Source organism: Sylvia atricapilla, chromosome Z (genome assembly GCF_009819655.1).
Source record: "Sylvia atricapilla isolate bSylAtr1 chromosome Z, bSylAtr1.pri, whole genome shotgun sequence".
NCBI classification, from domain to species: domain Eukaryota; kingdom Metazoa; phylum Chordata; class Aves; order Passeriformes; family Sylviidae; genus Sylvia; species Sylvia atricapilla.
Genome location: NC_089174.1, coordinates 36,783,079 through 36,796,136, shown reverse-complemented (window position 1 = coordinate 36,796,136; position 13,058 = coordinate 36,783,079).

Here is a 13,058-nt window from a genome sequence, read left to right as displayed (position 1 = left end):
GATATGTGTCACTGCAGCACTGCCCAAACTTTAGTGAAAGAAGATGAAAGCCAATTCTCAAAGTGATTTTTTTTTTTTGGGTGAATTGCTAGTATGTCCTTTGACAAGGGCCTGAACCATTCTTTTACACAGAACACTGGAAAGACAACAAGAATTCATCAACTGGGTTTGTAATTTGATTCAGCTCAGACATAGTTCCATATCCTGAATTCACTGCAGGCTTGAAGGAGGAAATAGTCTGGAAATATCATGGCCCTGTGAGGTCTTGGTTGACATTTTGCTGTCAGAATTTCTCCTCCTTAAGCAGAGAAATCCAAGAGGATACTGGTTAGTTGTTCTCACCTACTACAGCAAAGGTATATTCACAGACACTCAGCTGCAGGGTGCAGTGAGGTTTTTTAATAAGACTGCAGATACTAGGACTGTGGGTGGCTCCTTATGAATGCAAAGCAAGGGACATACATCATGAGGGAACAATTTTATCCTCTGGTCTCTGGGCAACCTTATCCTTACCTTCAGTTATGTACTTGCAGTTGTGTATAATTCCCTTGCTCATTGCCAGTTTTCCCTGTTTGTTCCCCTATCCCACTGGTTCTGGGAACCACCAGGGTTACCTCACATTCCTGAGACAGCCTTCCTAGTCAAGAAAATATTCAAGTTTTACATGAATCATAGTAAAGCATACAGTGCCTTACCATGCATCCTTATCTAGGCTGAGCTGAAAATGTGTGAGTAAGAGTTTTGCTAGGTAGGCAATGCAGAATAAATGGTGAGATTCACACTTGTCTTGCTCTCACTCCCTTAGTCAGACCACCAAACACTTTGTGTTTGTTTTTTCCCATAGAGAATATAAGTCCTGGGGCATGACATTATCCACGTGTCTATTTCCCTGCCTGTATACCTGTATCTTTTGAGGACATTAGCCATCACAAGTCAAGCGTGAAAGGGATAAATGTCCAACTTGCCTGGAAAGTATCTTTTTGATAGGAGAGAAGAAAACCAAACCAGAGCCTCTGCTGGGGGAAAGCCAGGGAGACCACAGCTGCCACAAGGCAGTGCTTGGCAGCTGTACTGCAGTGGTCCCCAATCTGAGCATCTTTACCTCCAATCTGTGGCACAGCTTTCACTTCCTCAGTGAGGATGGGAAGAGATACAAAAAGACAAGAATGAACAGGAGAAAAAGAATCTCAACAGTAATGAAAATGCATTGGTTCTGTCCTCACACTGCTTCTTCCACCATCTTCCATGTTGACATCTATCTCCACAGCTCTCTCATTTACTTGTAGAAGATCCCTCTTCTACAGGTACCTCTGTGTTATTACTGAAGTCTGATAGATTCTTGGAATGATGAATTGTAGCTAGGAAGAACAATTCCTACCAGCACTTCTTTTGTAAGGAAACTGAAGTGTGTTGAAGCAAATGGGTGGTGTGATATCCTTGTCTATGGAGCTCAAGACTTTACACTGCAGCAGGCATCCTACAGATAACGGAGGAAGCAAAGGCAGGATGAGTTTTGCTTTTCTGTTTGACTGTTTCTGATTAGGTGAAGTCTTCTGGGGTAGATTGAGCATCTGAGCATTGACTGCCGAGTATGATGTGACAATGTGCTTCTCATCATCAGTGGAAACCAGTGGTAATACACATCAACTGTTTTCCTAAGAAAGCATCTTAGAAAAGCAGTTAAGATGAAACAGTCATCACTAAAGGTCAATAAGGCCTGAGTAATCCATTATTCAATACACTTTTTAAAAACACTTTCCCATTTCTATAGATGGCATTTCTACAACACTTGGCAGGAACCTCCAGTCATGCCAGTTCTGAAGACGCTGAAAAACCATGCCTTGTATTATTATCCACAGAGGTGATCTCATATAATTCTGTCAATTCACTCTCATTAATAAACTACACGCACACATTTCTAAATGTTTGCAGGACTAAGCCCTAAATACCTAAGCTCTCTGCTTCAGTGGGATGGAAGAATTTTTTTTTTCTGCTCAGGGAATAGCTGATAACACTAAGTCTTTTATGCATTTGTAATGCACTGCATCTTTCTTTCCCCAGCACTGTACTAAATTTCAGGAAGATTAAAATAAAAAACTAATTATAGGGCACATATATGCAGTCTGCTGAATAAAGTCTTTTGAAGAGTGTATAATTTAAGCCAGAATTTCTCAGGGGACTAAATGGAGAGTAACGTGACATTTTTTGACACCTGACTGGAGAAATTAACACATTTCTAAGAGTTGTGTAAGCAAATTGTATGTATGGAGGGCAAGTGGAACTGTTAAGAAATTTTCTTCCTGCCCCAAAGTTACTGTGAAGACCACTCAGCAGTTCTTGCCAGGGTTACTTTCTCCAATGAAGTTAGGATCACTAGTGTTTTGTTTCAACCTGTTCAAGTGTTACAGCAATATTTCATAGTTCTATCTATCTATCTATCTATCTCCAGTGCCCAAAGGGTCCAAACTGAGGGCTTGAATACAGTAAATCTATGGTGGTGGTGTTGCTGTTTGTGTACAATTGTGTGTTGCTGCTTGTGTTGCATGACAGAATGAAGCTTCTCATTCTCCTTCAATCCCTCCCATTTCTTCTGTTGAAAGTTATTATTGCATTGATGTGTGAAGGAGAATGTTTTGAGCATCACAGGCTGAACATTTTCTTCAGGCAAGTATTGATGAAGCTATGCCACTCGCAGATGAGATTAGCAGTCACGTTACTTGTACATGGAAACTGGTAGGGTTAGGGCAGAAGATCAAAGCTGCTTTTTTACATAGACCTCATTATGGCTTTTTTTTTTTTTTTTTTTGCTTGTCTTTGAGCCTTGCTTTATGCTTTCTTGTCTTGCTGTCTCTGTAGAGTTTTCTTTTGTCACTGGAATAATTTGATTTCTTTGGAGCTTCCTCAGACTGGAATAGCTGTGTTTGGTTTGTTGCCAAACCTCTTCTCTTTGACTCAAAAGTCATCCCCTATGCTGCAGACATTCCTGCAAATCTTTGCATCCCTTCTTCTCAAATTGTTGCTCAGCTATTTATCTGCATGGAGGAGGTAACTGAAACCATGCAGCAGAAGATGGAGTGGAGAACAGTGTCCTCTATAGTGTTCTTTTTGGTATGGAGTCTGGTCAGAGGGGTATATCCACATACATTGGTAGATATGGTACCTAGAATGCTTTGTCAAGAAAGGTATTATGCTTAGCTTTGAGAAACATCTCTCAGATTCTTCTTGCTGCTGAGAAATAGCATGTGCCTAGATACATACCCATCCAACCAAGCATTTACAGAGATGTTTAAAAGTGTGGCACAGGAGTCCTCCTAGCATGGTAACTTTAAATGCATTTGCCCACACATGACTTACTTGGCTAGCAGCTATTGCAATGAAACAAGTTTTGCCAGTAGCTTGGGTCTACATAGTCTTTCTCTCATTAAATAGGTCACAATGTTGTTTTTTGATTTATGCTCATGTTTACTGGATTCGTACCCTGGCTGACAGATAGCCTGAAGGTACGATGTTGCAAAGGGACAATGGGGTGGCTGGAGGTCTGATGAGAGATGTGTTCCTCTTTGCTGCAATGCTGTCTCTATCTCCTCAGAAGCCCCTGTACAGACATACAGGAGGTGAGAGAGTGGAGGAGATGGGGTCAGGGCAAGTTGTGGTATGCAGTTTGAGGATTGTGCAATGCTATGTCCCCAGGCAGAGACTTAAGTCAATGCAGCAGCGCACTCCAGGGTCTCCCTGCACCAGACACCTCTCCCTGTTTTACCGGAATGCATTGCACACAGGCTGTGCAGGAAACCGGATGTAATAGATTTGCATTATATTGTGGAGGAAAAAAAAAAAAAAAAAAAAAAAAAAAAAAAAAAAAAAAAAAAAAAAAAGACTGTGAAACCAGCATGTTTGTTTATCTTGTGGAATGACCAAATGAGAGAACCTTCACCTTCTTTCACGGGTGAATTGTACAGACTGTGCCTCTAAGGGTGATGAGGGACAAAAACAAGACCATCTCTCTCACCTCCCAACAGCAACTGTGCTGACAGGAACCGAGGGAGAGTTGTAAAACAGCCAAACAAAGGAGGAATTTGGCAATGGTCATTTTGAAATAAACCTGTTTGTGACAAGCAGTGACTGTGGCAATATTTACGCTATGATTCATACCAAAGCGCAGCACCTGCAGTTCTAGTCTGCAGTTTTAGTCTCTAGACTTTTAGGATAGAAGCAGCAGCAAACACTATTCTAACGTTTAATAATGAGCAAGCAAGCAAGCAAGCAAGCATGAAAGCTGCTCTTGGCTCAGGAAGTGCACTAATGTACAGTAGGACGTGTAAGAGCTGGCTGGAAGCATCTTTACACTGCCAGGTGCATGTTACTTGTAACTGACTCACAACTGTCTGGGCTTAGCACAGTTGCCTATCCGTATTCACTTGCAGTCTCTCTTTTATGTGACAATTGCAATTACAAGAAACTCTTAGCTGACATATACCACATTAGAGCTCTTTGAGGATGCTCTCAGAATGTCCCTTACACTGCCTCCTGCTCCTCCTTGACAATGTGACTGAACTTTCTTACATGTGTCTATGCTAAAGAGCCAGCAACAATGTCTGTCTGTGCCCGTAAGCTGCAAGCAGCTCCTGGGAGCCTCCTTACAGAGAGATACAGGCATGTTATTCTCCAGTGCTACTGATAAAAAAACTGCTACAGCCAGGAAGACATCACATATGCTTTGTATGCCTGGTTATTAATGCTGTCAAAATGCAGCTTTTAGAAACTCATCAAATTCCAGTGGACACCAGTGGGAGCTACATGTTGTAACACTGAAAAAACAGTTCTTCTGAGGGAATCAAAAACTCAGGTTCCTGTTTCTTTACAGAAACTCAGCTTCAGAATATGGAACTGTACTCTCTCTCCTGCCCTAATAATATTGATAAATACCTAGTTAGTGAAAAAGCCTGGCTTACTGGCTGTTTTAGCTGGAGAAAATGAGATCGGAAAAGAGGGTGTCTATACAGATTACTTCCTCCAAGATCTTTGCTTCCGACAATATCTTCAACATTTCAATTTCTCAGTTTAGTCCTTAAAGGTTTTACCTACATAAAATACTTGTGCAGCAATGTATTTTCACACAGGCTGGTTTGGTGACTCCTCTGCTTAGCACTACACGTTCTCTTAGTTATCCCCTATACTAAACTATTGAAACTATTTTTGAACAGTTTAAAGAAAATGCCCTTAAACATTTAAGCAGGAAAAAATAAGAAGAAAACAGCTTTTAAAACAGAAAAATTACTATTCTAGAACCTGGAAGAATTGCATACGTGAGAAACCTGCTTGCTTACATTTTTTCCCTTCTCACCTGTCTCTAATTCTCCACTTGAAGGAATTCTTTCTTTTCATTTCCGTTTCAGGCTTATGTCTTTTAAGTCAATGCAAATGTATCTCATATCCTAGCTAGTGTATTTTTTTGATTGCTAGAGAGGTAAAAGTTGTACCTCTGCATTTTGGAAGCAGGTTTAAAGGCCACTGTTATCCACATCTGAAGCAAGGACAGATCCTTTGCCTGTCCTGAACTGGATAACCTTTCCCCACTCCACAGCCCAATCCTTTTTACTTACTTACTTTGATGGGTCTGTATATTTGCTTTATGCATGAAGATGAAATAATTCCCAAATACAGATTTCCAAAGCTGTGATAAATTAATGGAGTTTCCATACACAGTAAATAAAAGACAAAATATACATGTTAATAGCATTGCAAATAGCTTTTTGTGCTCCTTTTTATTACACATACTACTTAGAGACACAAAGACTCTGGAAGCTGTAAAAAATTAATACCATCCTCCATTCACATGAAGTGTGACTTTCCCAATCCACATACCTTCCCCACTGTGCAGAAAACATCCTGGGACCGGGAAAAAGGTGAGGAGGCTGCGTAATTCGTAAGTCTGCAGCAGATATTGTTACACAAAAAATACCCTCTCCCCAGCAAGCAGGGTCAAATGGTGAGAAGAGAGGCACAGTAAATTCTTGATAAATGTGGACCACTCGAGGAGAAGTTCACCCTAATTTACCTAAGCAGTATAGCTGTGATACTGTCCACAGTCTGGTATCCAGCTGCAATACCTGGGAAGATCAAAAGCAATGCCTTAATCCTTGGTGATACTTGACCTGGTATCAGGGTCCAAGTTGACTTCTACTCTAGCTCTCAGGTGGTGCCTGTCTTGGAAGGCTGGGCCTGGAGCATGGCCCCTGCAGATAACTGGGGCCATGTGCTAGCCATAGCATTGCAAACCATGCTGCTTTGAGGGTGAAGAGTGAACAGATTAAATGAAGGCAATTCTTCAGAATCAAGATCACAGAACATCCCTAAATTCAACAGGGTTTGTTCAAATACAGGAAGATGCTTTCTGGCCCACTGACAGAACTAGCATGATTTGTTGGCTTGCTATTTTAATGTTTTCCCAGACAGAGTGACGTAGCCTCAGGTCTTGAAACCACCAGTGGCATTGGGTGTTCAAGAAATGGAAAATTGAGTCTTGCTTTGTAACAGAAATTTGAATTTAAAATTAATCTTGCTCATTATATTGGTTTAGCAAGTAACATTTTCAGCAGCTTCTGCCTATCTATAAAAGCATGTTCCCCTTTCTTTTCAGACTGAAAGGAAAGCAACATATTCAAAAGCCAATAGACTAAAAATATTGTATGGATATAATGAAAGAGATGAAGGGGAACAGATGACACACAGATAAGTTTTGCTCAAAAATATTTAATGGTGAGTAGTACGATGTTTCTTCATGTTCTGTGCTTTTTCATCCACACCTCCGTCTAGCCTCTCTTATCTCAGTGGTTGTTTTATTGCGGCATGTAAAGCCCAGGTCCTGTTGAGGTGGGGTGGCAATGGCACCTGTGGCAGTGCTGCAGGGCCAGTGTAGCCTATATAGCTCTCAAGAGCTTAGCAAAAGTAATGGCCGTTTGAAAGTTCAGGAGCTTCTGAAGCACTGAGACTTGAACTAGTTTTAGAGACAATCCCTGAGCTGAGCTGAAGCCCAGCCCTTGAAGGCAGGGCAGGACTATTACCTGTCACAGGGAGCTGGGTCGAGGAAGGACTCAGCGACTTCAGCAGAGGAATCCTGTAGCACAGGCAATAGCACAGCAAACTTCCTTTACCTTTCTTCAGTACTAACCCTCCCATCATCCCCAGATGGACCAGAATTAGCTGTACCCAGGAGCTTGAGGAGAGAAGGAAAGGGCTGTGAATATCACTCCCAATTTGCTAACAAGAGTAACAGCACTGAAGGAAGAGCAGTGAGTCATGAGAGGTCAATCCCACAGCGCTGCATTTGTGGTGCAGGTACTCAGGGCTTGCCTTCTTGGTTAAACATTCTCCAGGGTACAGGCTTTCCCAGCTCACATCTGCTAGTATTTCTGGATTTGGGAAAGTTGTTGTTTCCCTGGAAATGGGTAGAGGGCTGCTTTATTTCAAGAGCCAGTGGCATCTAGACAGTTTTACCAGAGCTTATAGGAATACTTTTAGCTAGAACAAATACTGAAGTCAAACCTTTACAAGTTTGAAAGTATTTAAAGGTGTGGTTTACCAAGCAATTCAGGCTGATTTGAACCAGAATTAGTGCTGAAAAAAAAAAAAAAAGACATTCTGGCCCTTCCCTCTTCTGTCAATTTTCATTTCTGCTCTAAGCTGTAGCAGCAAGCTCACTGGACTGCAAACAATGCCCTCAAAACCAAGTGACAGCTTCCTGTTGGATGAGTGAGCTGAACTGGCTGAGCATGCCAGGTACTAGTGTGAACCCAAAACACTGCAAACAAGGTGGACAGGACAGGTCTTCCCCTTTTAGTGCAACACAGGGCTTTAGATTAATTTAAGAAACACAGGAAAAGTGGATGATCAAAACTTACAGTGTTGAGACTAAGTGCTGACTAATGGCAGAACCTGCTTAAAATCGCTTTGTGGCAAGCCAGGCACATTCACACCAACCAGAATCTAATACACCTAGCCTTACACATCATATATAAACTCTCTATTACTCTCTCCATTTTTGCCAAAATATTCTGGAATTAAGTAAAACTAAAGAGTAGAAAAAAGTAAAACATGAGAAGCACAGAAGTTGCTGCAACAGAGTACCTAACCCGTCATCTGTCCTGACTCTAGCTATAAAACACGCATGCACTCACACACCAGCCACCCTCCAAACAGGAGATGTCAGCCTCGGTCACATTTGTTGATCAGTTGCCAGCAGTCTCCCAATCAAAACACATGGACTATGGTTTTGAACTGTGGCTATCATCCAGAAGAGCACCTGCTCCTCTCTGCCTAAAACATGTAGTTACGTTATCTATTGCACCCTTCGTTCTGTTTACTGTTTCCCACTAACCTCTAACCATGCTTTTTTTACAATAGAGTTTAGGTTAGCTGAACACAGGACTTACTAAGCTGGCAGAATTAGACTCCCTCTTGCAATCAATCTGAAGACACTCTGTCAGAACTGGACGTACAGGGCTCTCCAGGAAACCGTACTAGAACATGGGCTGGCTTTACAATGAGTGGCTTATCTTATTTTCTAGGTGCCTTGTTTACCCAGACTGTGGATGAACGAGGGCCTCCCTTTACCAAGACTCTTCCTGCATCATGGAGAGTAATGAGGAGGACTTGTCATTGCCTCCAGCTGCCATTTAAAATTATCTCTGCTCTCTGCAGAAAGCAGTGTAGATGTTTTCCAAAGGCGAGTGCCATTTTCTAGTCTGATTATTTCAACAATTATTCTGTTCCCATCGTTGAAGTGTTTTATTTACTTGGTTTGTTGGAGCTGGCAATCACAGGTAGGCTTCAGGGAGCAGAGGTTAGGAGAAGCACATCTGGCTTCCAAGATTTGAAACTGTCTCTGTAATTTGATGCCCTGATCGATTAAAAGTTGGAAGGAAGGACTATAGCTATTTATGATATAGCAAAGCTACATAACTTGTGAAATTTGTTCCTCATGCAAGAACATCAAACTTTTTTTACCCTAGACTCTAATTTCAGTCCTTAGCATCTGAACACTGCACCTTCAATCAACAGATACTAGTACATTACATCCCCAACCATTCAACAAGATTGAGAAGCAAATTACTTCACATGTTTCCTTCTTTTTCACATTCCCATTTTACCTTCATCACAAGTTTCCTTCCATATAATTTAGAGAAATAGCAGGAAATGGCAGAGAACATTGAATAAAGTCTCTCTCTTTCTAATGGCTTACGCTGCAGCCCTCCTCTCCTCACAGGGGTATCCAGATCAGACCCTTTGTCATGTCAACTACTGCATCTCTGCCCATCAGGAATAAGACAGTGGTATTCCTGGCTGATGCTGGGAAATGTGAGGGCACAACATGTCATCTGAACTTGCCTGTACCATAATACAGGGCTGTGGCTTTAAATACTTTTTACTGTATAACATGGTTGGGGCAACATTTCTCATCTACAGTGGGACTGATTCAAACACTAATAGAAGGAAGGACATCCTCACAATTAAGCATGTGTCAGATGAAAACTAAGTGGCAGAGGCAGTTTAATAACATTGCACCACACCCTGCCTGATGGCAACAGAGCACTCAGAAAATCCCTGTTGTTGGCAGTGCTAATAAATGCCTTGTCTGAGTTACAAACATGACACAGTATGTCTCCAGCTAGGATTTTTAAGTGTTAGGAAGCACCCTCTAGTCCACAGTAGAGAGTCTTCTACTGGGCACAAAAAGGAAACACTTCTACCAAGCAGAGGAGGCAGAAATCAGACTCTCTCTTGGTGTGAAAGACTGTGCTTTTGGACAATGCTTACAATAAGCAATTCCAGCCCAATTTCCTAGTTGTCTTTTTTCACAATACAGCCAAAATCACTTACACTACAAGATTTCCATACTTATTTCCTAGATTTGAAGAAGACAAATGACTTGACAGATACATTTTAAAATTGGAAATTGCAGAAAGAGAATACAACAGCTTTTTGTTACAACTCAAATTAGTGTATCTGCAACTGATCTACTTTCCAAAAATGTCATTAGCGCTGCTTGCACACTTCACTTTTTGGGGTTAACTTCAGCACAGGCAGAGAAATCTAAGCCTTTGAGTTGGCTGAGATTAGGTCTGCAGATCAGTTTCTCCAAGCTACAAATGGAAATTTGCTTTAGCTCATGCAAAATGTGGCTCTGGGCCTGGTGGATGTTAATAATAGGGTTGCAGTGGCCTAACAGTGTTCATACCTGCTGTCTACGCGTGGACGCAAGACTCTTAGTTCCTGTAAGGGAAGGTGGTCTTCTTTCACTCTCTGCTGGTGGCAGGGAGAGGTGGGGCTGAGTGCTGCAGGCCTGGCCAGGGCGCTCTTCCACACCTCCCACATCACGCTTGGGAGCACAGCTTGGGCAGGAAAACCAGCAGAAGGGTGTCATTTTGCCTCCCCCTCTCCAGTGGGAAGGCATAGGGAAGTACTATCTGAGGGAGCTCTCCCTCCTCTTGGCCCTTGTCCTGGATGGTGCAGGGCATGGGAAGGTTTCCATACTGCCCTTGTCTGGGAAGCCGTGTGGGTGTGACCTGTGGGCAGCATTCACCATCTTGTCTGTGCTCCTGAGGGTGAACACATTCCTGTAGGTAAAACACCTTCTCTCTTTGTATACTTTTGGCACTCCTTTTGTTGTTATTTCATGTTTCTTACTCCATTGCTTTTTGCATTCAGGAAAATATTATCTCAGCCCATAGCCTCTGCCTTTGTCCCTCTCTTACTGGGAGCTTTGTGGGTAAGGTGAGCGGTTTATCTGGGTTTAATTTCCTGCTGGTGTTAAACCACTACAACTCCTGTCTGTTATGCAAAGGCACATTGAAGTCATGACTCCACTGTGGTATTGCTATGTAGGCGTCTAACAAGGAGTTGTGGCTTCAGACTGATAGTGGATTACAGGAGTTTTTAATATCAGATTTTGAAACTAATTCTTCTAGCAACAGAAACAATTTGCATATTACTTCACTTACCAGTCAAAGTAACATTGGTAGAAGTCTCTCTTAGGAGATTACAGACAATTTCTGCCAAAGATTATGTTTTTTTCATTGGAGAAAATATTCTAGAGATTTCATTGGAACACATTAAAACAGCATGCCTCAGGGATGATGATGATAAATATTTGCTAAAAACAAGTGTTTTCCAGCAATTTTATATAAAGTGGCTTCACTTCTGGAAATGAAAAGGAGTAGTCCAATGAATTCTGAAAGAGGCAGGAATGTTCGACTTAGTGCTTAATATAGTAGTACAAATACACATTAACATCAAACTTGAGTTTAGTGAGACTCCTTTGTGATTGAGAAGTCTGCTCCTGAGCTCACTGGTGAAATGTGAAAGATGCTTTAAGTCTAGCACACCATAAAGAAAAACATAAAACAATTGCACCTCTGTTCTCCTCACCAGGTGCCATATTTGGTATTTACAGGTATATCCATGGGAATTTCAGAGATCACATTCACACTGTGCAGCTGAATTTTGCTGGATTTGGGCACATGGTTGAACTGATAGTAGAAAGAAACCCTTGGGACCATCATGTCTATCTATCATGCACTCATTTTGACCTGCCCTCTCCTTCTGTGCAATGCTTGGCTCACCCAGTGCCACAGACTGTTTCATGTGAATGATGCAGCACTCCTTCCTGCAGTGAGCAATTTAAAGCAGAAAGGTGGGTCTAGTAAGGGAATTATGAAAATACTGTGCTAGCATGGAAGATTGAACGCTTAAATAACTGAACACCCTTACTGAAGAAGAATGTATAAAACAAGGGAGAATTTCTCTCTAGCCTGATTTTCTATGGTGGCTGTGGGAATTCTGTAGAGTTTTCCTAGCCATGATAGTAGGAAATAGGACAATGTCATGGTGCTAAGCCACAGTGGGGAGGTTGTTCTTCCTGCAACTCTCCTTGGCCTTCTGCTGAAAAATATTCTCCCTGTTTTGCTAAGTACAAACCAACAATATGTCTTGGAGAATGAATGACAAATGGGAAGTCACATGGTGGCTTTGTATTCATCTATTCATATCTGTCCAGTAGACCCAAGCTGACACCAGATGAGGTTCCTTTCTGCATTTCCCGGGCATGACAGCAGCAAGTTCTTTGAAAACACTTCTCAGGCAGATATTATTACCTGGGATAAAAAGGCCTGGAAATCCTCCTCTTCTCAGTAGTACTTGCAAGCTTTGTGCCTTGATTCAGTTCCTGAAGCCTACATGGAAACTGTTAATCCATCAGTTTAAACATTCATGCAGCTCCTTTCTGAACCCCTATAAGCAGATTGATACTGCAGATTATGCCTTAAGCTTCCTCTGAAACCTTTACTGGTACTTGAATACCAGGTCTAGCAGCTGCAAGTGATATTTCCTTCTGACTTTGAGCAACAGAGGAAATTTAGCCCATCCCATCTGATGCTAATTTGGTTACAGTGACTCACTCTTTCCATGTTTTCCAGGGTAATTGCTACAACATTCTCCAGCTGCTAATACAATCGCCAGGGGTCCATAGAAAATTTTTATTTAAAGTGTTCTACTTGTAGAGGACGGTGGTTAATTTCTTAAGTATAACCAAATCTGAGTCTAATCCTAGCTATCAGGTGTTACTGAAAAACATTTCTAAAAAAATATCTTTCCTGCTTCTTCTGCAGATATATACCTTAGGAATGATGAAATAATCCATACTACCAGTATAAGAGTAGGATATGTTTCTGTCCTACAACTCACCTGGAGCCACACTGTCTTTCATATGCACTGACACATTGTCTTTGGCACAAGATTCCATAATTGTACCCTTTGTTTTTCCAGTAATACAAGTTTTGGCTTACCAGTAATTGATTACACTCAGCAGAGTACTTTTTTCTCACATTTGCAATCAATAGAAAGAACTAAAAATGATCCAAAGTCATAGTGCTTTGTAGGTAAATTTAGTGATAGCAAGATTGGTTGCTAACCTTCTCTCTGCACTCCTTTTGCTTAGCTGATTGCTACATCTATTTTGACTTGTAAGCAGTCCCTAAGCAGGGGGTCTGAAAGTAAAGACT